This window comes from Hylobates moloch, unplaced genomic scaffold, assembly GCF_009828535.3.
Source record: "Hylobates moloch isolate HMO894 unplaced genomic scaffold, HMol_V3 SCAFFOLD_1, whole genome shotgun sequence".
Classification (NCBI taxonomy): domain Eukaryota; kingdom Metazoa; phylum Chordata; class Mammalia; order Primates; family Hylobatidae; genus Hylobates; species Hylobates moloch.
The window spans coordinates 43,197,892-43,222,252 of NW_026652276.1; the positions used below are offsets into that span (position 1 = coordinate 43,197,892).

The 24,361-nt window shown below is 34.9% G+C and overlaps 1 long non-coding RNA gene across 1 annotated transcript; it reads left to right on the forward strand.

The window, feature by feature from the left end:
• Nucleotides 1–4,143: 4,143 nt before the first annotated feature.
• On the forward strand, nucleotides 4,144–22,287 carry LOC131383057 (uncharacterized). The gene is made up of 3 exons (XR_009212777.1): nucleotides 4,144–4,179; nucleotides 21,484–21,551; nucleotides 22,237–22,287. It is a non-coding gene; the product is annotated as an uncharacterized LOC131383057 (long non-coding RNA).
• Nucleotides 22,288–24,361: the final 2,074 nt, after the last annotated feature.

The following is a 24,361-nucleotide window of genomic DNA, read 5'->3' on the forward strand; positions in this document are numbered from 1 at the left end:
GCTGAATTGTGTCCATGTCTCAGGGCTTTATGGAAGGCAGAATTTAAGAGCAGTGAACTAGAATATCTGGCAGAAAAAATGCCTAAGCAAAATATTGAAGGAGCTATGTGGATTCTTTTAACTGCATACAGTCAAACCATAAAAGAGAGAAATTGATAAGATTAGCATGGATAGAAGAAAGCCAGGTGCTATTTATCAAGACAATGGGAGATTGATTCTGAAGGCATTTCAGAGATCTTTGAGGCTGCACCTCCCATCGCAGGCCCAGAGCTATAGGAAGGCAGAATGGTTTTAGGAGAAGGGCCCAGGGCGCTCTCCATGGGCTCATTGCCCAGGGCCACCTTGGGACTCTGCTCCCTGCATTCCAGTGCAATGTTCCCTGGCTGTGGCCCCAGCTGTGGCTCAAGTGGCCTTGAGTGCAGCTCAGGTTGCTGCTCCAGAGGGCACAAGCTGTAAACCTTGGCAGTGCCCACATAGTGTTAATTCTGTAGGCGCACAGCATTTGTGAGCTGTGGAGGAATGGCTACCTACATCTAGATTTCTAAGAAGTTATTGACCAGCTAGGTGGCCCATGCAGAAACCTGCTGCAGAGGCAGAGCTGCCAGAGAGAGTCACATTAGGGCAATGCCTAGTGGAGCCGCAGGGATAGATTGCCCTGGGACCCCAGAACTATAGAGCCATAAACATGCAGCCCCAGCCTGGGAAAGCTATAGGCACAAGACTCCAACTTGTGATAGCTGTTATGTGGGCTAAGCCCAGTAAAGTCATGAGGGTGGTGGTGTCCAAGGCCTTGGGGGCCCAACCCTCACCCCCATGTGTCCAAAGTGTGGGACATGATGTCAAGGAAGATTATTCGAGAGTCTTAAGATTTAATATTGTTTGCCCTGTTGGGTTTTGAACTTACTTGGAAGAAGTTGCCCCTTTCTTCTTGCCTGTTTCTCCCTTTTGGAATGGGAATCTATCCCTGTTGCACCAGTGTATTTTGGAAGTAGATAATTTGTTTTGAATTCAGAGGCTCGAAGCTGGAGGGAATTTGCCTCAAGATGAATTGTGCCTTGAGTCTCACCCATATTTGAGAGATGAGACTTTGGACTCTTGATGCTGGAATAAGTTAACACTTTTGGAGCTATTGGGATGGAATGAATGTATTTTGTATGTGAGAAGAACATGAGTTTTGGGTGCCTGGGGCAGAATGTTACAGTTTGAATGCTTGTTCCCTCCCAAACTCATGTTGAAATTTAAATATCATTGTAACAATATTAAGAAGTGAGAACTTTAAAAAGTGATTAGGCCATAAGAGCTCTAAATGGATAATGCCATTATCACAGGTGTGGGTTCGTTATCATGGGAGTGAGCTCCTTTTAAAAGAATGAGTTTGGCCTCTTTTTGCCTATTTTTCTTTCTCTCGCCCTCTCTTGCCCATCTGCCTTTCATCATGATGCAGGAAGAAATCGCTCACCTTGGACTTCCCAGACTGCAGAACTTTCTCTTCATTATAAATTAACTGGTCTGTGATATTCTGTTATAGTAGCACAATATGGACTAGTACGATTCTATTCACAAATAAGCAGTATATATTGCTAACTGTAAATCAAATAATGCCATCACAAAAATAACTAAAATAACTTGAGAATCACAAATTGCTTTTGGTTCAAAGCTCAACATTAGTCTATATTTGGTAAATGCTAACATCTCTTCCCACCCCACCATGGATGTTTTATCTAAAGAAATTTTATGTTTCAGCATATCTTGTTAGGTTTCACTGTAGCTTCAAGTCCAGGGAAATGAATATATTGTTTTGCAAATTAATTCCATAGTCTTCCTATTCCGGTGTTTAATCTTTGGTTTTTCAAAGATATTCTTTGGTCTGATCTAATTTCCTTTTGCTTTCACTATGATCTGTTTCCTCCTGTTCAATAAAGATGAACAGGTTAACATCTAGCAAATAATATTCGAGTCACCCTTAGGCTTATAAAAATTGTGCCGTAAGTCCAGTTTCTTCAATCTCCTTAAATTATTTGTAAAATAGTCTCATTATAAGTGATATTCTAAATAAATCAAAGAAATGGGTACTAGTTACCTCTTTGACGGTTGCATATGGTGATCTTTACACACTTTTGTTGAAAGAAATGCCAACATGTATTTGTTCATGTAGGTTTCATTATCTCACACTTTTGCTCCGGCAACCGTAATGTCAAAAAATGCCCTTATTTGCTAAACTCAGCTACTTTCTTCTCCACCTGTGCCATTGTTGCCAAGACCAAATGGGTTTTCTAAGAGAAGTTAGATTTTCTGTCACTGTGATGACACTACACTGTGCTGCTCTATTTGCTCTTAGAATATAAACTACAAAGGATATGCAGTCAAAGCCTTGTGCTTTCTGCTAGGATCACTTGAAATGAATCTTTCTATGCTTGTGTCACAAGTTTGATATACAATTAGGTTCATTTATTTCAAATTGTTTTTGACTTTTAGAGGTTGCTTTTGAATATTTTAACATATTTTTTAGATATATAAATCATTTGTACAATTCCAAAGTCAAAACTTTGTAACAAAGTGTATTCATAAAAGTCTCACTTTCATCCCTTTTTGCCACATTATGTACACCAGAGCCTACCGTTTTTATTAGTTTTTAGTTTATACTGCCAGTGTTTCTTTCTCATCTTTTTCATTTTTTTAAAAATGAAATTAAATGTGTGTATGCATATCTATCTATCCCCGACACATATATATGTGTTATATATAATATATATGTATATATAATAGGAGTGTATTGGTATCTCATTGCACATATTATATATGTATATGTGTATATAAACACATAATATACATACATGTATGTATGTACATATATACACACATATGATATATATATGCATGCTCACACATGTATTTTTCTACACTGTTTTCACTTTGCAATCAGCCTAAACATAACCTATATTAGCATAGTCCCTTTCATTATTATTTTATGGCATTGCATAATATCCCATTGTGAAGAGGCACCATAGTTTTTTCAAGTAGCTTCTATTTATGGGCATTAGGGTAGTTTCCAATATTTTCCTATCGCATATATAGTATTGCAATAAATGAACTTGTAACCTTGTTTCTTTTTAAAATTCACAAACTCTGGGATACTTTCCTCTGAGTAAATCCATTGATTTTCTAAGCATTAAGAGTAATCACTTATCCCTTTCATATTTACAATATATGGTATCATATTTACACATATATTTCATTTATTAATGTTTTCTACATATTACAAGTATCTTGGGGTCATAATTTGTGTTTGGCTTTTACGTATCCCAAAAACATTGGGTATGATATAGCCCATGTGGCTTCTGATTGTTATGAACTATAAGCTTCTTTTACTGCCCATGTTTATGAGTCAATATGTATGTTGATACAGAGTTCTTTTGCTTATTAATTTAGAAATGTTTATCAAAAGTCTACTCTATGTGGTGCTGTGTGGGATGTAAAACTGTGGAAAACATTCTTCCATGAAGCTTATGCTACCTGTGATTTACCTTGTGCCTTAAGGTCAGGCAACTTACATTTTTGTATCTCAGTTTTTTTATCTGAAAAATGGGAACTATAATCACTGTTTTGATTGTTTCATGGGGCTCCTGAAAGAACCTGCTGCAGTGATGAATGCAAAATAGCTTGCTAAGACATAAAAAGCCGTAAAATATATACAATAGTTACTGTCATTTTAGTACTATATGTTCTTAAATGTTTTGCTATTATCTTCCCCAACAGACTCAGCTGTTTGAGAAATATGAGTATAGTTATTGTTTGTTTTATATTTCCTCAAAGCAGCTAGTACAGAGGGAACAGACACTGAATTTATGAAACTTTTATTTTATTGAGTCACGTACCAAGGGTTTCAAACTCAAATTCCTACAGGGGCTACATGGAGAACATAAATTGGACCACAGTAGGAAGTGCTGAGAAATTATGGCCAAACTGGAGAATAAATTCTAGGCCTAAAAACATTCAAATTCAAGTTCAAACACAGCACCGTGTGAAGTAAACAAACAACTGAGGGCCACATTCAGTAGTCTTTATGTTCCTCTGTGCGCGGTGGTTTATACAAATGTTATATGTGAGACAGAAACCTTATTTCTTTGCTCCATTCAAATTCTAGATGATTTTAAAGATGTGGGATATTGACAAACACAGGTAAGTCATCATAATAATTATCGGTAAACCTAAAATAATAACAAAAATGTGTTGTGTGACTGTGAGGGTGTAGTAAAGGATATAAGATTCAGCCTTAGATGGTTATGCTTATTGTAGATGTGCTTTCTGCATTTGCTTCCTACGTTAAACATGCCCTATTCATGGGCACCCAAGGGCTGACATTACTGTGCTACTTCTCATAACGCAATTTGCTTTTATCTTGTAGATACTATGTATCATACCACTGATTGTATTTCTTTTTTTGCATGGTTCGTGGAATGTTCAGAGCCAAATTTATCACTGACTTCTAGAAAAGTATACCAGATCTCCTGTCACAGATACTGGATTCTAATTTTGATTTAGCGTTGTCTTTTAATTCCTTGTTCTTCCTTCCCCTTTCTCCTGACTTACGTTTTTTTCTTATGCTGTTTTGCTTTATGTATCTTTGGAAACTACCTCAAAGTTTTTTGGAAAAAGGTAATGTATAAATGACAGAAGTCCCAAAGTATGTGCGTTTGGAGATAAGAGAGTAGTCACCTCTGTTATTCTTATTGTTGTTGTTTACAAAGAAATGGTACATGCAGCAGGTGGAATATTACTTCTATAGCCAGACTCTTAAGAAGGAACTGAAAAATGTATGCTTTCTATATTTTGCTATCCAGTAAGCTTTACTCAATTTTCCCTACACAATTTTTGGAAGAAAAAAATTATTTTCAATTACAGAACTTTCTTTTAGGGGTCTGGGATGGTCCCTATTGCCACTTCTCGTATTTTTCTGGCTTTTTACTTTACAAGACTAATCAGGATGTAATTCCTGGCCTCTTTTTGGTGATATGGGGCCATATGTTTAGCTCCAGCCAATGAGTTGTGACTGAAAGTGACTTGAGCATGTCACTTCTGGGCCAGAGCATTGAATTGCCCTTGTGAAACCCTGCAGCAATCTCCTTTTCTTCCATGTGTCAACTGGCAACATCTGAAATGGTGGCTGCTGTATCTGCCAGGATCCCTGAGTGTCGACCACTGTTAACTTGTATTAGGGAGCAGAGAGTTTGGAGTACTTTGCTACCAAAACACAGTCATGGCTATCTTAAGCAGTTCAAAGACAATTCATAACAAATCAAAGATTAGGGACATGGATTGCTTATCAATTGTGCTTACTTCTTGCTACGTAATTAAGATACAGGTGAGGATCCAAAAATAAGTCGAAACAGATTTCAGAATTTGCCTTGGAATTTAAAGGAAAAAGAAGAAAATCATTCAGAATGAGAAATATTATCTTTCAGAAAGAAAAATCTCTTCCAAAACCTGAACACTCCCACTGCTCAGCTTTGCTTACATTAAAATCAAGAACAACAACAAAAAATGCTCCCTGTGACAGCCTGAGTATGTGGATAATATGTTTATACACTTTTCATCAGTTCTGTATTTGTGATGCTTCCTACAGCTAGAGGTGAATGAGAATCTAGAGGGAAATTATGACTTGATTTAGCCCTCATTTGCCTCAACTCGACAGGCAATTTTTACATTTTCAGAGACTCAGGGGTGTTATTTGGAGAAATTACTCAGGAATAAAGATATCCCACCAGGCAAGAGAGGATTTCATGTTTTTGAGACACCTCTTTCTTCAATCCCAGTTTGTAGGTGGGACTGGGGGGAAGGAAGCGGCATTAGAAATATCTAGATAATATCTGTGACTAAGAAGAGGAAGCCCTCCTCCAAGCTCAGCGAGTAAACTCTCAAAGGAGACAGATTGGCCCCCTGTCTTTTTGTGGTTGTTGTTTTTGAAGTTTTTGGAAAAAAGCACAAAGAAGGAGGAGCATCCTCCTCTGAATGGAACAGCTTTCATCAGATACTCCTGTATTTCCTGGGGTGCAGGCCTGGATGCTGGTTTCAAAGATCTGGTCTTGGAAAAATGATTCTCTTTTGCTCTTGATTTTAGGAAAAGGTGCTAGCCTATATTATAAATGGTGGTATGACTCAGGCAAACTGAGACTAGAGAGAGATAAAGACAGATATGTGGATGGAAACACAAGCAAGCCAGGTTTCCAGAAGCAAAAGATGATTATCCTTCATTAGGGATGTTTAAAACTCTTGCCATTCTGTTTTTTCTTTTTTTCTTTTTTTTCTTTTGAGACAGTATATCTTTCTGCCAGAATGTAGTGGCACAGTCATAGCTCACTGTAACCTTGAACTCCTGGGTTCAAGTGAAGCAGACCTCCCACCTCAGCTTCCCAAGTAGTTGGCACTACAAATGTGTAATACCATATACCTGGCTAATTTGAAAAAAATTATTTTGTACAGACAGAGTCTCACTATGTTGCCCAGGCTAGTCTCGAACTCCTGGCCTCCAGTGATATTCCTGCCTTGGCCTCCCAAGCACTGGGATTACAGGCATGAGATTCTCTTGACATTCTTGACAAGGCTTCTAGGGTGGGTGAAAAAGGAAGGAAGTTAGAAATTCTAATGTAATAATTTTTTTTTTCTTATTTTGTAGTGGCCATATCCTCCATTGAACTGAGAAATTTTCACACCTAATTGATTCCTAATTGAAAATGAAATATGTATTTCCACAAGCAGCTTTAAAACATCTAAGATTGCCAGCAAAATTTTTCATTATAGTTTGCAAAGAAAACACTACATTATTTCTCACTTCTTAAAGTGATATATTAATTTCATCCTGTCTATATACATTAAGCACACATGTTGTATAGTATTTCTTATGAATTATGAATTTTGCTAAGTGATTACACAAAGACATATAAGAGTGTTAATTGTAGTGCTCTTTATTGTAGCAAAATATTAGAAACCATCTACATATATTAAACCAAGAACAGGGTTAATAATTTACAGTATAGATATATTAAGCAATATTATATGCTCAGTAAAGTTACATATCACAGAAGGAATCTATATTTACCTGAAGAAAGTGTGCTCAAAATGTTAAAAATCAGATTAAAAATAATATAATACTTTTTTTTGTAAACAATAATTGTGTGTACACATGTAGAGAAAGAACTCTATGGTCGTTTTTAATGCTTTTTTCCCCAATGGTCATGCATTAACATTTAATTTAAAGTGAAAGATAAAATTAAAAACATATATTTGGATTTTTAGCCCAGACCTCGCCTTTGAGCCACAGATTATGTTTGTGATATCTTCCCTTGTATGTTTTACAGGCATTTCCAAGTTAATGTGGCCCATGTTGCACACAATAAGTCTGTGCCAATCCATGTCAGTAAACCACAACTCTGCTATTTCCAGATGAGTCAACTGAGGGTCAGTTTTGCACCAGTCACACCCACAGCCCAACCCTATTCTCCATCTAATTTATAACCAAGCTCTGTTTCCAACACAGATCCTCACACAGACTGTGAACACCTCTGTATCTCTCCATCTTAAATGCATTACCTCATTCCAGGTCCCATACCTCTTGTGTGACTTCCGGCAACACTTCTGTGCTCTCCCCATCTTTTTACCCTTATTATTAGCCAGGGAAAGCTTTTGACGCACCAGTGACCTTCCATTGCTCCTAGGGTATGTTAAATATTCTCTTATGATTTAGAGAGAACTGACTAATCTGGTAGTCTGGTCCCTGGTCCCTGCCTTTACCATAGCCTCATATTGTAGCTTGTTTTCTCTCTCTCTCTTTTTTTTTTTTTTTTGAGATGGAGTCTCACTCTTGTCACCCAGGCTGGAGTGCAATGGTGCGATCTTGGCTCACTGCAACCTCTGCCTCCTGATTCAAGCGATTCTCCTGTCTCAGGCTCCCGACTAGCTGGGGTCACAGGTACCCGCCACCACACCTGGCTAATTTTTTATATTTTTAGTAGAGATGGGATTTTGCCATGTTGGCCAGGCTGGTCTTGAACTCCTGACGTCAGGTGATCCGTCCGCCTTGGCCTCCCAGAGTGCTGGGATTACAGTGTAGCTTGTTCTCTTTTGCTCACAAATCCCTGGACACTCTAACTTCCTCTGTCGTCTTGAAGTACTTCTTATCAGCAACTTCTTACCTTAGGGTCTTTGTACAGTCTTTATTCTTGAAACGTTCCTCTCCACTTTTCACATTTAATTCTGATTTCTTTTTTAGATGTTACACTCTTCTTTTTCTTATCACATTTTATCACTATTTGAACTGTTTATAGTCTATCACTCCCACTAAAATGAATGCTTCCTGAGAACAGAAACTTAATTGTCCAGCTCATTATTGTGTCCTCAGTGCCTAGCACAATTATTGGCACACAGTAGAAGTGCAATACTAAGTATCTGTTGGACAAATGACTACATGAATGTGTATTTGTGTCATTCAAATATTAAAATGTGTTTATACATTGGCCATTCTTAGGCTATGATATAGTTGACTTTTTCTTTTTCTACATTTCCCATTTTTTTGACTAGATAAGTAGTTGTTAATAAATTTTTCTATTTTTTATTCTATAGAAAATGATAAAGTAATTTTTTATTCAGATTGACAGCAAAAAAAATTAATAGAAATTTTAATAAAAGTACAGTGTTAACAGCCCTCAACCTTTGAAATATGAAGCATGCTGGGACATGTTCTTTCATTTTGATCTATAGGAATTTAAAGGTATTAAACTCGCTGCAGGCATACTCCTTATTATTCTTTGAATGTAATAGAAACATATTGATAATTATAAGTTAAAATTGAATGTAAGTGCTATAGCACTCAGACAAAAATCTATTCTCCAGTTCAGGAAAATTCAAGTTAAATTTTGATCATGATAGGTACATCAGATGTGAGCAAAATAATATTATTTTTTGAAATCAATGAGGATATTATGTATAATAGAATAAATAACATTTGAATTATGTAAACAAACCTTGACGTTATGATGATCCATTTGATAGCCATAGAGAATACTAGCAACTTTACAGAGAAATTCAACTGCCAAAGAATTTAAAGCTCTTTCTTTTAAATTTGCAAGTTTTTTTGACATAGAATTTACATCTTTATTTCACTGGATATCACACCATCCAGTTTTAACATTCCCTATATTTCTATTAATAGACTTTAGAATATGTGTGAATACATGTTATAGTTAAGGGTTTTATCTAGATAATGTCTATCAATGTTAAGCTAATTATTGCATAAGACAACATCTTTAATTTGTCCTTGTTGAGAAGGTATTTGCAAATTAAAGCATCATGGTATTTGGATTTTAAAAAGTTTAGTAACAATTGTTTATATTATAAAAACATAAGCATTTTATGCTTTTTATTTATGTTTATTTTAAATTAACTATGAAAAAAATTCTCATAGTTAATAAGTATAATTAGTAAGGTAATAAATGACAGCATAAATGAGTGGTATATTAACTAAATGTAAATATATTAATTCAAACTATGTATGTGTACATATATGTGATGTTCTTTTTTCATTGAATGATTTTGAATAGGATGCTATATATATATATATATATGTATTCTTTTAAAACAATTAGGATTTTGCTATATACACAATTTCAGATCCTGCCATTTTCTTTTTTTTTTTTTTTTTAGTAACCCCTTTTAGAAGAAGATCCTGCCATTTTCTTATAGCATAATATCTAAGCCATTTTCCCATGTAGTTACGATTTTCCTCTTACATTCTTTCTTTTTTCCCTATGCTTCCCTATTAAACAATAAATATTGTTTCATTATTTATATCAACATTTCTCTTTGTAGGATATTGAAGGTGAGTCTCACCTTTGTTAATATAAATGATTCTGAAGTGAATATCCTTGAGTCTTTCTGATTATCTATCTAGAGCAGTTGTTTTTCAAACGTTTGTGTGCATTAGAATCCTTTGCTGGGCTTGGCAAAACAGACTGCTTATTTCCCTCCCCAAAGTTTCTGCTTGAGTAAGTTTAAGGTAGGGCTTTGAGAATTTGCTTATGTTTATGCTGCTCATCTGGGGGCCTTGATTACAGAACTACTCACATACATGCAGTACATTTTTCGAAGTAAGGTTATCGGATTAATGAATATACATTTTTTAAGGTTCTTGGTACATATTGCCAAATTGTTTTTCAGAAAGACTGTATCAAATTGCATGCCTACCAGGAAGTCTCATAGCATGGAGTATTTTAATTTTAAATCTCTTGTCATTTTGAGACATGAAAAATGTTATCGCCATTGAAGCATTTTGTATAATAATGAAACATTGGAAACATTTCCATCAAAAGGAAAATGGATAAGTAAACATAGGTATAGCCATACAAGGAAACTCAATTTAGCAGTTTAAATGAATGGGACTAGGTCTAGTCTATTTGTATCCAACCCCAGAAAAATCACAAACTGTAAGTTTGAATGTAAAAGGTTTTAAAACGTGCAAACAATATTAATTGCTTATAAATACATATACTTACCCAAGATTTAAAGAGCACACAAATATGTAGTAAGGGTATAAGGAATATGTGAAGGAATGCTAATACACCAAACTCCAGATAGTTACTGTGAAAGGAGACAATGAAATCAGTGAGGTGGCATTCAAGAGGCTTCCATTACATCTGTGGTATATTTTTATAAACAGATTTAAAGCCAATATGACAATATGTTAAGGTCTGTCGAACCTGGTTAAATACTTATTGCCTTATTCAGTATTAAAAAGAAAAAATGGGATTTATCAATATTATTTGCATATCTTTAATTAGTAGTGAGGCCGAATATTTTCTAAGACTATTAGCTAATTTTTATTTCTTTCTTCTTCATATGCACATAGATTAAACTAGAAAAAATTGATTTGGAATCCTTAGTTGTAGAATTTATTTGCATTTCGCTGTTGCTTGGGTTTTAATTTCTAAACATCATTGGTTACACCCATTTTTAAAAATAAAGGATCAGTTGAAAAAGACCTATGAAAACAAGAGCAAGAGAAAAAGAGTCTACTAAATTACTCTAAAATGAAATAACAATTAAAAACAACAATACACCTACATGCAAGTATTTATTGAATGTTATACTAAGCAAAAGTTGAGAAGAACCAAAACCATGGTACACCTAAAGACTTCTGTACTAAGCTGAATAATAGCCATTCAAATATATCACGTCCAAATCCTTGGAACACAGCTTAAAAGGAAAAAGAACCTTTGCAGATAAGATTGAATTAAGTGTCTTGACACAGAGAGATTTTCCTGGATTATCTGAGTGGGCTCTAAATACATTCACAAGTGTCTTTATATGAGAGAGGTAGATAAAGATACACAGAGGGAAAGGTGGCAATGTGACGATGGAGACAGAGATGGGAGTGATGTGGCAGCAAGTCAGGAAATGCCAGCAGCCACCAGAAACTGGAGTAGATTCTCTCTTAGAGCTGCTGGAGGAAGTACAGCCCTGTGATAACCTTGACTTTGGCCCAGTAATATTGATTTAGGACTTCTGGCTTCTAGAACAGGGAAAAAATAAATTTATGTTGTTTTAAGCCACCGAGTTTGTGGAAGTTTGTTATAGTAGCCATAGGATATGAGTACATTTTCCAAATCAGAAATTTTAGTTTGGTCATATCCTGAAATTTTTTAGTCATTTTTCAAGAATACTAAATACATTATAAAAAGTGGCAATTTGTCATGTTAAGCATTTCTGGTTTAAAACAAAAATATGCACAAAATAGCCACATCTTTTGAATTACTACTGTAAGGTTTTAAGACACAGTTTCTTAAAATTTCAAGGTGAACTGTATTGAAGTTATCAGCAAAAGTTGACAGCAAAAATGCTTCTAAAATGAAGAAAGTGTGACTCTTTCATGTTACCTCCAAATGATTTAGCTTCATAGTTTTCTGAAACAATTGAATCTTATTTAAAATATTCCTATGGCTAAGATTATAGAATACTCTGAAAAAATGAAGAGATTTATAACATAGACAAATCAACTATGATAATAACAATTCACAACATAGTCAAGGGAGAAATAAATGGAGAAATGATTATAGATAAATACAATTGATTATAGCTTTAGACAGACATGTGGTTGAATTAGTTTACTTGTTTCAATTATTAATGAGAAATTGATATGCCAACTTCAAAATATTAAGTTTTTGTAAAATATTCTGGATGTTTTAGATTTGATCTTAACTTTGTATGCATCTTATAGATCCAGCAGATTTGTTTCATTTGTTAACTTAAAAAATATACATTGAAAGAATTCTACATTCATAGAAAGATGCAAAGACATTTATAGGTAGGTTCCATGCACCCTTCACTTAGCCTTTCCCGGTGTATATCTTGCCTAACTCTAGTACAATATCAAATCCAGGAAATGAACATTCGTATGATCCATACAGCTGAATCAGATTTTGCTAGGTATACATGCAGTCATTTGTGTGTATGTATATATGTTGTATGTGTATACTTCTATGCAATTTTATCATGTCTATCATCACATAACCAAAATCAAAATACTTAAGCATCACCACAAGGTTCCTTCATGCTATCTTTTTATAGCTATACCCATCACCTCCTTTGTTCTCATTAACCCACAGGAATTACTAATATATTCTCCATGTCTAAATGTGTGTTTTGTCATGCAGATTATATACGTGGAATCATGCAGTATGCATTTTTATGACATTGGCTTTTTATTCTTCCATACAATTTCCCTAATATGTATCCAAGTTGTTGCATTTATCAATAGTATTTTTCTTTTTATTGCTGTGTATTTCATGGGATGGATGTCCCACAGTTTGTTTAACCATTCACCATTGAAGGACATTTGGGGAGTGTCCAGTTTTCAGCTATCATAATTAAAGCTTCTATGAATATCTGTGCGCACATTTTTGCATTAAAATAAGTTTTGATTTCTGTGGGGTTTATGTCCAAGAGTCTTAACTGCTGGGTGATGTGGTAAGTTCCATTTCTAGTTTCAAAAAGAATTTCCAAACATTTCCACAGTAATTGTATCATTTTAAATTTCCACCAGCAGTGTATGAGTGATCTAATTTCTCCATATGCTCTACAGAAAACGGTTTTATTACTATTTTTTTTTTATTTTTGCCATTTAGATAGATGTACAGTGATATCTCATGGTGGTTTTAATTTGTACTTCCCTAATGACTAATAATGTTAGGCATCTTTTATTTCCTTATTTGCTGTCTGTATATTCTCTTTAGTGAAATGTCTTGTAATTCTTTTACCTATTTTCTAGTTGGATTTTTAAAATTATTATTTTTTAAGAGTCAGGGTCTCACCCTGTCACCCAGGCTGGAGTACAATGGCATGATTATAGTTCTCTGCAACCTCAAACTCCTGGGCTCAAGCAATCCTCCCACCTCACCCTCCCGAGTAGTTGGGATTACAGGTGTGAGCCACTGCTCCCAGCCTGTTTGTTGTTTAATGTTGAATTTTGAGAGTTCTTTATATATTCTAGATTCTAATTATTTGTCAGATATGTGATTTGCAAATATTTTTTTCCAGTCTATATTTTCTTCACATTCCTTACAGAATCTCACAGAGCAAAAGGTTTTTAATTTCGATGAGGTCCAATTCATCAAGTTTTCCTCTTTTGGGTTATGCTTTTGGTGTCAAGTCTAAGAACACTTTCTGTTGTTGTAGGTCCTGAATACTTTCTCCTAAAGACATTTTATAGTTTTAAGTTTTAAATTGCATTCATTATTCAGTGAGTTAATTTTTTAATAAGGTGGGAGGTTTAGTTTAAAGTTCATATTTTTTATGTATGTTTAACAGTTGTTTTTGTTCGTTTGCTAAAAATTAGCTGGACACATTTGTGTGGATCTATTTCTAGGCTTCTCATTTTGTTTCATTGATAAATGTGTTTATCACTCTACTCTGTCTTGATTACTGAAGCTATATAGTATGTCTTAACATTGGAAAGAAGAATTCCTGCTTTTTTGTTCATTTTTTCAAAATTGTTTTTACTATTCTAGGGTCTTTCACTTACCATATAAATTTTGGAATAAGCTTATCTATGTTTGCAAAAACCTTACTGAGATTTAGATAGGCATTGCATTAAACCTATACATCAATTTATGGAGAATTGAAATCTTTATTATGTTGAGACTTCTAATCCGGAAAAATGATTTTTCCCTTCCAGTATTCAAGTCTTCCTTTATTTTTTTCACAAGAATTTCATAGTTTTCATTATTCAGATTCCATACAGGTTTAGTTAGATTTATGCGTATGGTTTTTATTTTGGAGCAATTGTAAATGGTATTGCATTTTTTATTTTAGTTTTAATTTGTCTATTTATAATGGATAAAAATGCAATTAATTTCTTCATGTTGATTTTGTCTCCTGTGACTTTATTGGAATCAGTTATTAGTTTGTGGAAGATTTTTTTTTTTTTGTAGATTCCTTGGGGTTTTCTGTATAGACAATCATGACATCCATAAATATAGATAGTTTTATTTTTTTTCCTTTCTAGGCAGGGCATTTTTTTTTTCTTGCCGTGTTGCAATGGCTAAAACTTCCAATACATTGTTGAATAAGAATGGCGAGAGTGAATGTCCTTGTCTTGTTCCTGATTTTGGAAGGAGAATATTCAGTTTTTCACCATAAAGTATAGGTTTTCTTGTAAATGCTTTTTATAAGGTTAAGGAAGTTCTTCCCTATTCCTAGGATACTGATGATTTTGATCCTGAATGGATATTGCATTTTGTCAAGTGCTTTATTTGTGTCAATGGATTTGATCATAAGATTTTTTTCTTTGGCTTGTTAATATGATGTATACCAGCCTTGCATAATTGGAATAAACTCTACTTGGTTATGGTGTATAAGTCTTTATATATATTGTTGGATTCAGGATGCTAATATTTTGTTGAGAATTTTTGTGTCTAAGGTTATGAGAGATATTGGCTAGCCATTTTCATTGTTTTTGTGTGTTGTCTTCATTTAGTTTTAGAATCAGTGTAATACTGATTTCATAAATTGAGTTTGTAAGTGTTTCTTCCTATCCTGTCTTCTGGAAGAGGTTATGTAAGATAGGTGTTAATTTTTAAAATATTTGGTAAAAATCTTTAGTGAAAGAATCTGGGTCTGAAGATATCTCCTTTTTTGTGTGAGGTTTTTAATTACAAAGTTAATTTATTTCATAATTATAGGGCTATCCAGGTTATCTATTTTATCTTGACTGAGATATGGGAGTTTGTGGTTTGTTTATTTATTTATTTATTTATTTATTTATTTTTTAATGATACTTAAAGTTCTGGGATACAAGTGCAGAACATGGAGGTTTCTTACATGGGTATACATGTGCCATGGTTGTTTGCTGCACCTATTAACCCATCATCTACATTAGGTATTTCTCCTAATGCTATCTCTCCCCTAGCCCGCAACCCCTGACAGGCCCTGCTGTGTGATGTTTCCTTCCCTGTGTCCGTATGTTCTCATTGTTCAACTCCCACTTATGAGTGAGAAGATGCAGTGTTTGGTTTTCTGTTCCTGTGTTAGTATGCTGAGAATGATGGTTTCCAGCTTCATCCATGTCCCTACAAAGGACATGAACTCATCCTTTTTTATGGCTGCATAGTATTCCATGGTGTATCTGTGCCACATTTTCTTTATCCAGTCTATCACTGATGGACATTTGGGTTGGTTCCAAGTCTTTGCTATATACTACAAGGCTACAGTAACCAAAATGGCATGGTACTGGTACCAAAACAGATACATAGACCAATGTAACAGAATGTGTGCATGCATCTTTATAGCAGAATGATTTATAATCCTTTGGGTATATACCTAGTAATGGGATTGCTGGGTCAAATGATATTTCTAGTTCTAGATCCTTGAGGAATTGCCACACAGTCTTCCACAATAGTTGAACTAATTTACACTTCCACCAACAGTGTAAAAGTGTCCCTATTTCTCCACATCCTCACCAGCATCTGTTGTTTCCTGAATTTTTCATGATCGCCATTCTAACTGGCATGAGATGGTATCTGTTCATACCCTTCACCCACTTTTTGATGGGGTTGTTTTTTTTTTCTCTTAAATTTAAGTTCCTTGTAGATTCTAGATATTAGTGCTTTGTCAGATGACTAGATTGCAAAAATTTTCTCCCATTCTGTAGGTTGCCTGTTCACTCTGATGATAATTTCTTTTGGTGTGCAGAAGCTCTTTAGTTAATTAGATCCCATTTGTCAATTTTGGCTTTTGTTGCCATTGCTTTTGGTGTTTTAGTCATGAAGTCTTTGCCTATGCCTATGTCCTGAATGCTATTGCCTAGGTTTTCTTCTAGAGTTTTTATGGTTTTAGGTCTTATGTTTAAGTCTTTAATCTATCTGGTGTTAATTTTTGTATAAGGTGTAAGGAAGGGGTGCAGTTTCAGTTTTCTGCATATGGCCAGCCAGTTTTCCCAACACCATTTATTAAATAGGGAATCCTTTCCCCATTGCTTGTTTTTATCAGGATTGTCAAAGATCAGAGGGTTATAGATGTGCAGTGTTATTTCTGAGGCCTCTGTTCTGTTCCATTGGTCTATATGTCTGTTTAGGTACCAGTACCATGCTGTTTTGGTTACTATAGCCTTGTAGTATAGTTTGAAGTCAGGTAGTATTATGCCTCCAGGCTTGTTCTTTTTGCTTAGGATTGTGTTAGCTATACGGGATCCTTTTTGGTTCCATGTGAAATTTAAAGTAATTTTTTTCTAATTCTGTGAAGAAAGTCAACGATAGCTTGATAGGAATAGCATTGAATCTATAAATTACTTTGGGCAGTATGGCCATTTTCATGATATTGATTCTTTCTGTCCATGAGCATGGAATGTTTTTCCATTTGTTTGTGTCCTTTCTTATTTCCTTGAGCAGTGGTTTGTAGTTCTCCTTGAAGAGGTCCTTCACCTCCCTTGTAAGTTGGATTCCTAGGTATTTTATTCTCTTTGAAGTAATTATGAATGGGAGTTCACTCATGATTTGGCTCTCTGTTTGTCTGTTATTGGTGTATAGGAATGCTTGTGAGTTTTACACATTGATTTTGTATCCTGAGACTTTGCTGAAGTTGCTTATCAGCTTTAGAAGTTTTGGGTTGAGATGATGGAGTTTTCTAAATATACAATCTTGTCATCTGCAGAGACAATTTGACTTCCTCTTTTCCTATTTGAATACCCTTTATTTCTTCCTCTTGCCTGCTTGCCGTGGCCAGAACTTCCAATACTATGTTGAATAGGAGTAGTGAGAGAGGGTATCCTTGCCTTGGGGCAGTTTTCAAAGGGAATGCTTCTAGTTTTTGCCCATTCAGTATGATATTGGCTGTGGGTTTGTCATAAGTAGCTCTTATTATTTTGAGATACATTCCATCAGTACCTAGTTCATTGAGAGTTTTTAGCATGAAGGAGTGTTGAATTTGTCTAAGGCTTTTTCTGTATCTATTGAGATAATCATGTGGTTTTTGTCATTGATTCTGCTTATGTGATGTATTATGTTTATTGATTTGTGTATGTTGAACCAGCCTTGCATCTCAGGGATGAAGCCAGCTTGATCATGGTGGATAAGCTTTTTAATGTGCTGGTGGATTCAGTTTGCCAGTATTTTATTGAGAATATTTGCATCGATGGTCATCAGGGGTATTGGCCTCAAATTTTCTTTTTTTGTTGTGTCTCTGCCAGGTTTTGGTATCAGGATGATACCGGCCTCATAAAATGAGTTAGGGAGGAGTCTCTCTTTTTGTATTGTTTGGAATATTTTCAGAAAGAATGGTACCAGCTCCTCTTTGTACCTCTGGTAGAATTTGGCTGTGAATCTGTCTGATCCTCGTCTTTTTTTTGGTTTTTAAGCTATTAATTACTGCCTCAATTTCAGAACTTGTTATTGGTCTATTCAGGGATTCAACTTCTTCCTGGTTTAGTCTTGGGAGGGTGTATGTGTCCAAGAATTTATCCATTTCTTCTAGATTTTCCATTTTATTTGAATAGAGGTGTTTCTAGTATTCTCTGATGGTAGTTTGTATTTCTGTGGGATCAGTGTTGATATCCCCTTTATCATTTTTATTGTGTCATTTTGATTCCTCTCTCTTTTCTTCTTTATTAGTCTGGCTAGTGGTCTACCCATTTGGTTAATCTTTTCAAAAAACCGCCTCCTGGATTCATTGATTTTTTGAAAGATTTTTTGTTCTCTATCTCCTTCATTTCTGCTCTGATCTTAGTTATTTCTTGTCTTCTGCTAGCTTTTGAATGTGTTTGCTCTTGCTTCTCTAGTTCTTTTAATTGTGATGTTAGGGTGTCAATTTTAGATCTCTCCTGCTTTCTCATGTGGGCATTTAGTGCTATAAATTTCTTTCTAAACATTGCTTTAGCAGTATCCCAGAGATTCTGATACGTTGTGTCTTTGTTCTCATTGGTTTCAAAGGACTTATTTATTTCTGCCTTCATTTTGTTATTTACCCAATAGTCATTCAGGGGCAGGTTGTTCAGTTTGCATGTGGTTGTGCCGTTTTGAGTGAGTTTCTTAATCCTGAGTTCTGATTTGATTGCACCGTGGTCTGAGAGACTGTTTATGATTTCCATTCTTTTGCATTTGCTGAGAAGTGTTGTACTTCCAATTATGTGGGCAATTTTAGAATAAGTGTGATGTGGTGCTGAGAAGAATGTATATTTTGTTGATTTGGGGTGGAGAGTTCTGTAGATGTCTATTAGGTCTGCTTAGTCTACAGCTAAGTTCAAGTCCTGAATATCCTTGTTAATTTTCTGTCTCATTGATCTCATATTGACAATGGGGTTTTAAAGTCTCCCACTATTATTGTGTGGGAGTCTAAGCCTCTTTATAGATATCTAAGAACTTGCCTTATGAATCTGGGTGCTCCTTTATTTGGTGTATATATATTTAGGATAGTTAGCTCTACTTGTTGCATTGATCCCTTTACCATTATGTAATGCCCTTCTTTGTCTTTTTTCGTCTTTGTTGGCTTAAAGTCCATTGTATCAGAGACTAGGGTTGCAACCCCTGCTTTTTTTTTTTTTTTGCTTTCCATTTGCTTGGTAAATCTTTCTTCATACCTTTATTTTGAGCCTATGTGTGTCTTTGCATGTGAGATGGATCTCCTGAATACAGCACACTGATGGGTCTTGACTCTTTATCCAATTTGCCAGTCTGTGTCTTTTAATTGGGGTATTTAGCCCATTTACATTTAAGGTTAATACTGTTATATGTGAATTTGATCCTGTCATTATGATGCTAGCTGGTTATTTTGCCCATTAGTTGATGTAGTTTCTTCATAGCATCAATGGTCTTTACATTTTGGTGGGTTTTTGCAGTGACTGGTACTGTTTTTTCCTTTCCATATTTAGTGCTTCATTCAGGACCTCTTGTAAGGCAGGCCTGGTGGTGACAAAATCTCTCAGCATTGCTTGTCTGTAAAGGATTTTATTTCTCCTTCACTTATGAAGTTTAGTTTGGCTAGATATGAAATTCTGGGTTGAAAATTCTTCTCTTTTTTTTTATTATACTTTAAGTTCTAGGGTACATGTGCACAACATGCAGGTTTGTTACATATGTATACATGCGCCATATTGGTGTGCTGCACCCATTAACTCATCATTTACATTAGGTGTATCTCCTAATGCTATCCCTTCCGCCTCCCCCGACCCCATGACAGACCCTGTTGTGTGATGTTCCCCTTCCTGTGTCCAAGTGTTCTCATTGTTCAATTCCCACCTATGAGTGAGAACATGCGGTGTTTGGTTTTTTTATCCTTGCAATAGTTTGCTGAGAATGATGGTTTCCAGCTTCATCCATGGCCCTACAAAGGACATGAACTCATCCTTTTTTTGTGGCTGCATAGTATTCCATGGTGTATATGTGCCACATTTTCTTAATCCAGTCTATCATTGATGGATATACTCTATATAAAATTTCAATTATTTTAAATTTGTTAAAATTTGTTTTCTGATTAGATAAGATGTATCTTCATGAATGTTCTATGAACACTTGAAAATTATGTGTATTTTTCTCCTGTTGAACAGTTTTCCAAATAAATCAATTAGGTCCTGTTGGTTGATAATGTTCAGTTCTCCTAAATTTTTGCTGATATCCTGTGTAATAGTTTTTATTAATGATTGGTAACAAAATGGCATTCAGTAGCTTTAAAAGTAAGGTGTCATTCTGACTTTCCTCACAGAGGTATGATAAATCATCAATGAACATGGTTTTTAAATCCTACAATGTAAAAGTTTACACAAAACATTTACATTAATCATTAAAACTCACCTGTGAATCATATAACTTTTTTTATAGCTCTTTATGTCTTCTGTCAGTTTGAAGAAAGTAAAGGGATATTAGTGGTCTCAAACTTGAAATTTTCTATACAAAAGCATCAATAAATTCATTAAAATATCAAGTGGAAGCAGAAAATATGAATAGAAGAAATAAATGTTTAATTTAGCTTTGGATTAAGCATCATACTACATTATACTGAGGGAAACAGCTTCAAATGCCTCACAGACTCAGGCTTGGTAATCACCACATTCCTTGAATTGGGAAGAGGTAGGAAGGGTTCTCAGTTCCACTTTATGGATAGTGATTGAAGTAGGTTACACTTCAAAAATAATTGGTAATTCTCACAACTTGTAATGTGTTTTCTACAAATAATTTTTATAAACTAATGGTAGTTACAAATATGAGAAAATCAGAAATGTAGAATAGTGTATACAAATGGAACACTGAATTATTCAATATAGCATTTTGGCCACTAAATTCTGTCCCACTTTAATATTGCAGTTTGATTCTTTACAGCATTGTGACCTCATTCAAAACCTTAAAAAAACTTTTATCTTTTCTTAAGATGGGAAGCCTCAAGAGTTGCTATGTACACTAAAGCCTGGATTGTTGATTTCCCTGTACTGTATTTTAAGCAAAATATTTTTCCAACTGAAAAGCAAAGCAAAAGAACAACAAAGGCTAAGAAAGGAAACCAAATAAAAAGGCAGTTACCATGGAATCTTCAACATTAGGCTTGAAAAAGCAAGAGGATTTTTAATTCAATCAAAAGAAAAGAAAAAAATTATAGAGAAACCGTTGCTATACACATTACTTTATAAATCTACCATTAGAACTGTAAACACAGGTTTAACAGTGGATTTTGTACTTTTACAGCTGCTCTTTGATAAAGTAAGAGAAAAATTAATCCTTTATAGTCCTTGATTATCTGGTTATAGCTTACTAAAGATATCAAGTAAAGCCATTTTAATGCTTATATTTAAGTTGTCCTTGAAAAAATACATGATTTTTATTTAAAATCAACCTATTCAAAAATACGTTTATAAGACAAATAGTGATATACTTCATAATTAAAGCAAATATTAGTCTTTCAGCAAATATAAACCACCAACTTTTCCAGGAACTTGGGTATGATTTTTTTTTTTCATAGAGATGAAGATGAAAATAAATTTATATTGCTAGCTTGATGAGCTCAAGAGTCTAGGTGAAGATTTACAAGTGAGTAAATCCTTTATGCTATCAATATTCTTGTTTAACATTTCAACTGTATTCATGAGATTAGCCTTTAGATAATGTCTAGGTTGATAATCAAAAGTACACTAATTAATAATGATTGAATTCTGCTTCTTCTGGTGAATGAGTCATGCTCGACATTATTAGAGTTTATTACAGTTTATATTTTGAAAGCTTACCACTCTACAACTATGCAACCTTGAAAGAAAGGCAAGTGTGGGAGGCAAAGAGTGAGAAAGCTGTGGAACCTCATCATTGGGCTGATGATGAGGGCATAGTTCATGTTTAGTTCTGGTTTCAAGTATTTGGGTTGCAGTGTTTTCAGAATGCCATGATCACCAGGGGCCATTGGAAGAATCAATTATAAAGTTTATAGTTTTCAAGACATACTCTTAGCCACAATGGAAAAGAGGGTTTTGCTTATGATAATTCTTGTCAGCATTAAAAAGTAAATTATTTTCAAGATAATTTGACTTTAACACAGAGGAAAAAAATCCCTTAATTTCTCAGAATCATAATTAATTATTTGTAATTTTTTAATGCAGAGATGTTTGAAGTGGTGCCAAAGAGTAAATCAATTGTCTTCTGTTTTGTTTCTTAGTCACTGAACAGTTTCTTACTGTTTGCTGTCTGCTTTCTGTTCCTCTCTCTCTTCTCTCATTCTGTCCAGCAAAACAAAAGCTCATTATGTCTCATGGGTGACGGGATGAGAAGGAGGAAGGAATAAAATGGATTGGAGTCCTACCATGTGCTAGTTACTGTAAAATTTGATTGATTCTATTAAGTAAGTACATGTACTCCCTTTTAACAGATAAGGAGACCCAGACTCAGAGAGGTTTGTCAAGAGGGATGCAAATGAAACTTACTTCCCTTCCTTCTGTTCTCAAGTTTTGAGTGTGACCGCATACAAAGTAGATCATCTCAGTTAGAAGCCAATTCTACCAAGATGTTACTGATTTAGCTTGGGAAAAGTTCTGAAGCCCCATTTTCTGTGAAAAATGATGTTTAAAACACAATATTATGTTGTCTTCTGCAATGTAGATGCTAAAAGGTGTGAAGAGTTCTTGTTTTTCCTAAAGGATCACAAAGTCAAAGTCTATACAATGTTGACTTTGCAGGTACTGCTGTGGTTTCCCCAAGCAACAGAACCTGCAAATGAAATGTGATGACTTTGTGAGGGAGAAGAATGTCATCCTTCCATGTTTTCCCATTCATACCAGGCTCTAAATTTATGAGCAAATTATGTTCTGTGAGTTCTTTCACAACTCAATTTCTTGGTAGTTGGAATTCTTTTCTTCATTTAAACAGTGTGAGAAATGTTGATTTGGCTCTCTATGTAAGTCAGCATCTTAGGTAAGCCAGGAAGTAGCAGGACCACAGAACTAACAGTGTTTTTTGGAAGATAAGCACTACTTTGAACACAATTTCTAGTGGATAGTACATTTTTTTTAGTTTGAAGACAAAGAGAAGATACTGATATCACTAGTCAATCTTCACATTTCGTTCATTTTCTGAGTCAATTCTTTTCAACCTCCTTTCTAAATATGTCTCATGTGGCTTCAGTTTCCACTGAAGGCATGAGACATACCTGCCTTCCACCTTAATGCACCTTGACTGGGCTGTTCAGATGGACGCACTGTTCTAGGTTGAGATGTTGGAAGGTGATGGTGTTGGTATTAACACAAGAAGCTGACAAAATCCTATGACTAATTATAATTAAAACAAAACTTTATTTCCTTTGCACAGGATCTCAGCAAACAAAGATATGGCAGTGGAGCAATAGTAAATGTTAAAACTATTTGCTTTTTTTTGTTTTACATCGGATGGTAAAATATAGTATTATTTAGGAAATTCTCAATTTGTATATGTAGCAATCAACATTTCACACCTCTCATTGCATATTGCATAAAAAGTGAGCTTGGTAGAAAACATGTCATAATGTTTAAATGTTATTTTTACGAATGGCCTAAAACTTTGTTTCTCAATGTACATTGTAGGGCATTTGACAAAGAAGCCTGGAGACATTTTTAATTTCCACGGCACTGGGAGGGGTTGCTAATGGCATCTAGTGGATAGAGGCCAAGATGCTATTAAACATTGTTCAGTCCTCAGGATAACCCCCTACAACAAAGCATTATCCCATTTAAAATGTCAATAGTTCTAGGGCTGAGAAACCCTGGCCTATGAAAAAGCAGTGTGCTAAAATTGTACTCTAAGGCCTCAGAACAAATTATTTAGTTACATGGCTAATATAAGTGGTATGCATTTTTACTGAAGTAGAAGAGTTGAATTTGTAAAATGTTGTCTCTTTAGGTACTTTTTTTGTCAAATTTTAGTACAACGGTGATTTAGTCAGCCCCCACTGCCATAACAAAATAGGTTAGATCAGGTGACTTAATCAACAAAAATTTATTTCTCGCAGTTATGGAAGCTGGAATTCTAAGAACAAGGTGTCAACTCGGTTGGATTCTGGTGAGAGTTGTGAAGGCTCTCTTTCCAGTTTGCAGATAGTCTCCTTCTCACTGTGCCCTCCTATGGGGTGGGAATGAGAGGGCAGAGAGAGAGGGAAAAGAGGAGAAAGCTCTCAGATATCTCTTCTTATAAAGACACTAAGCCCATCATGAAGGCCCTCACACTCATGACTTCAAATAAATCTAATTATTTCCCAAAGGCCCCATCTTTAAATACTATCAAATTGGAGGTTAGGGCTTAAACATCTGAATTAAGGGGGACACAATTCAGTCTATAGTACATGGTTATTTCCAAAAAAACATGTATAGGAAAGATACTGTTAG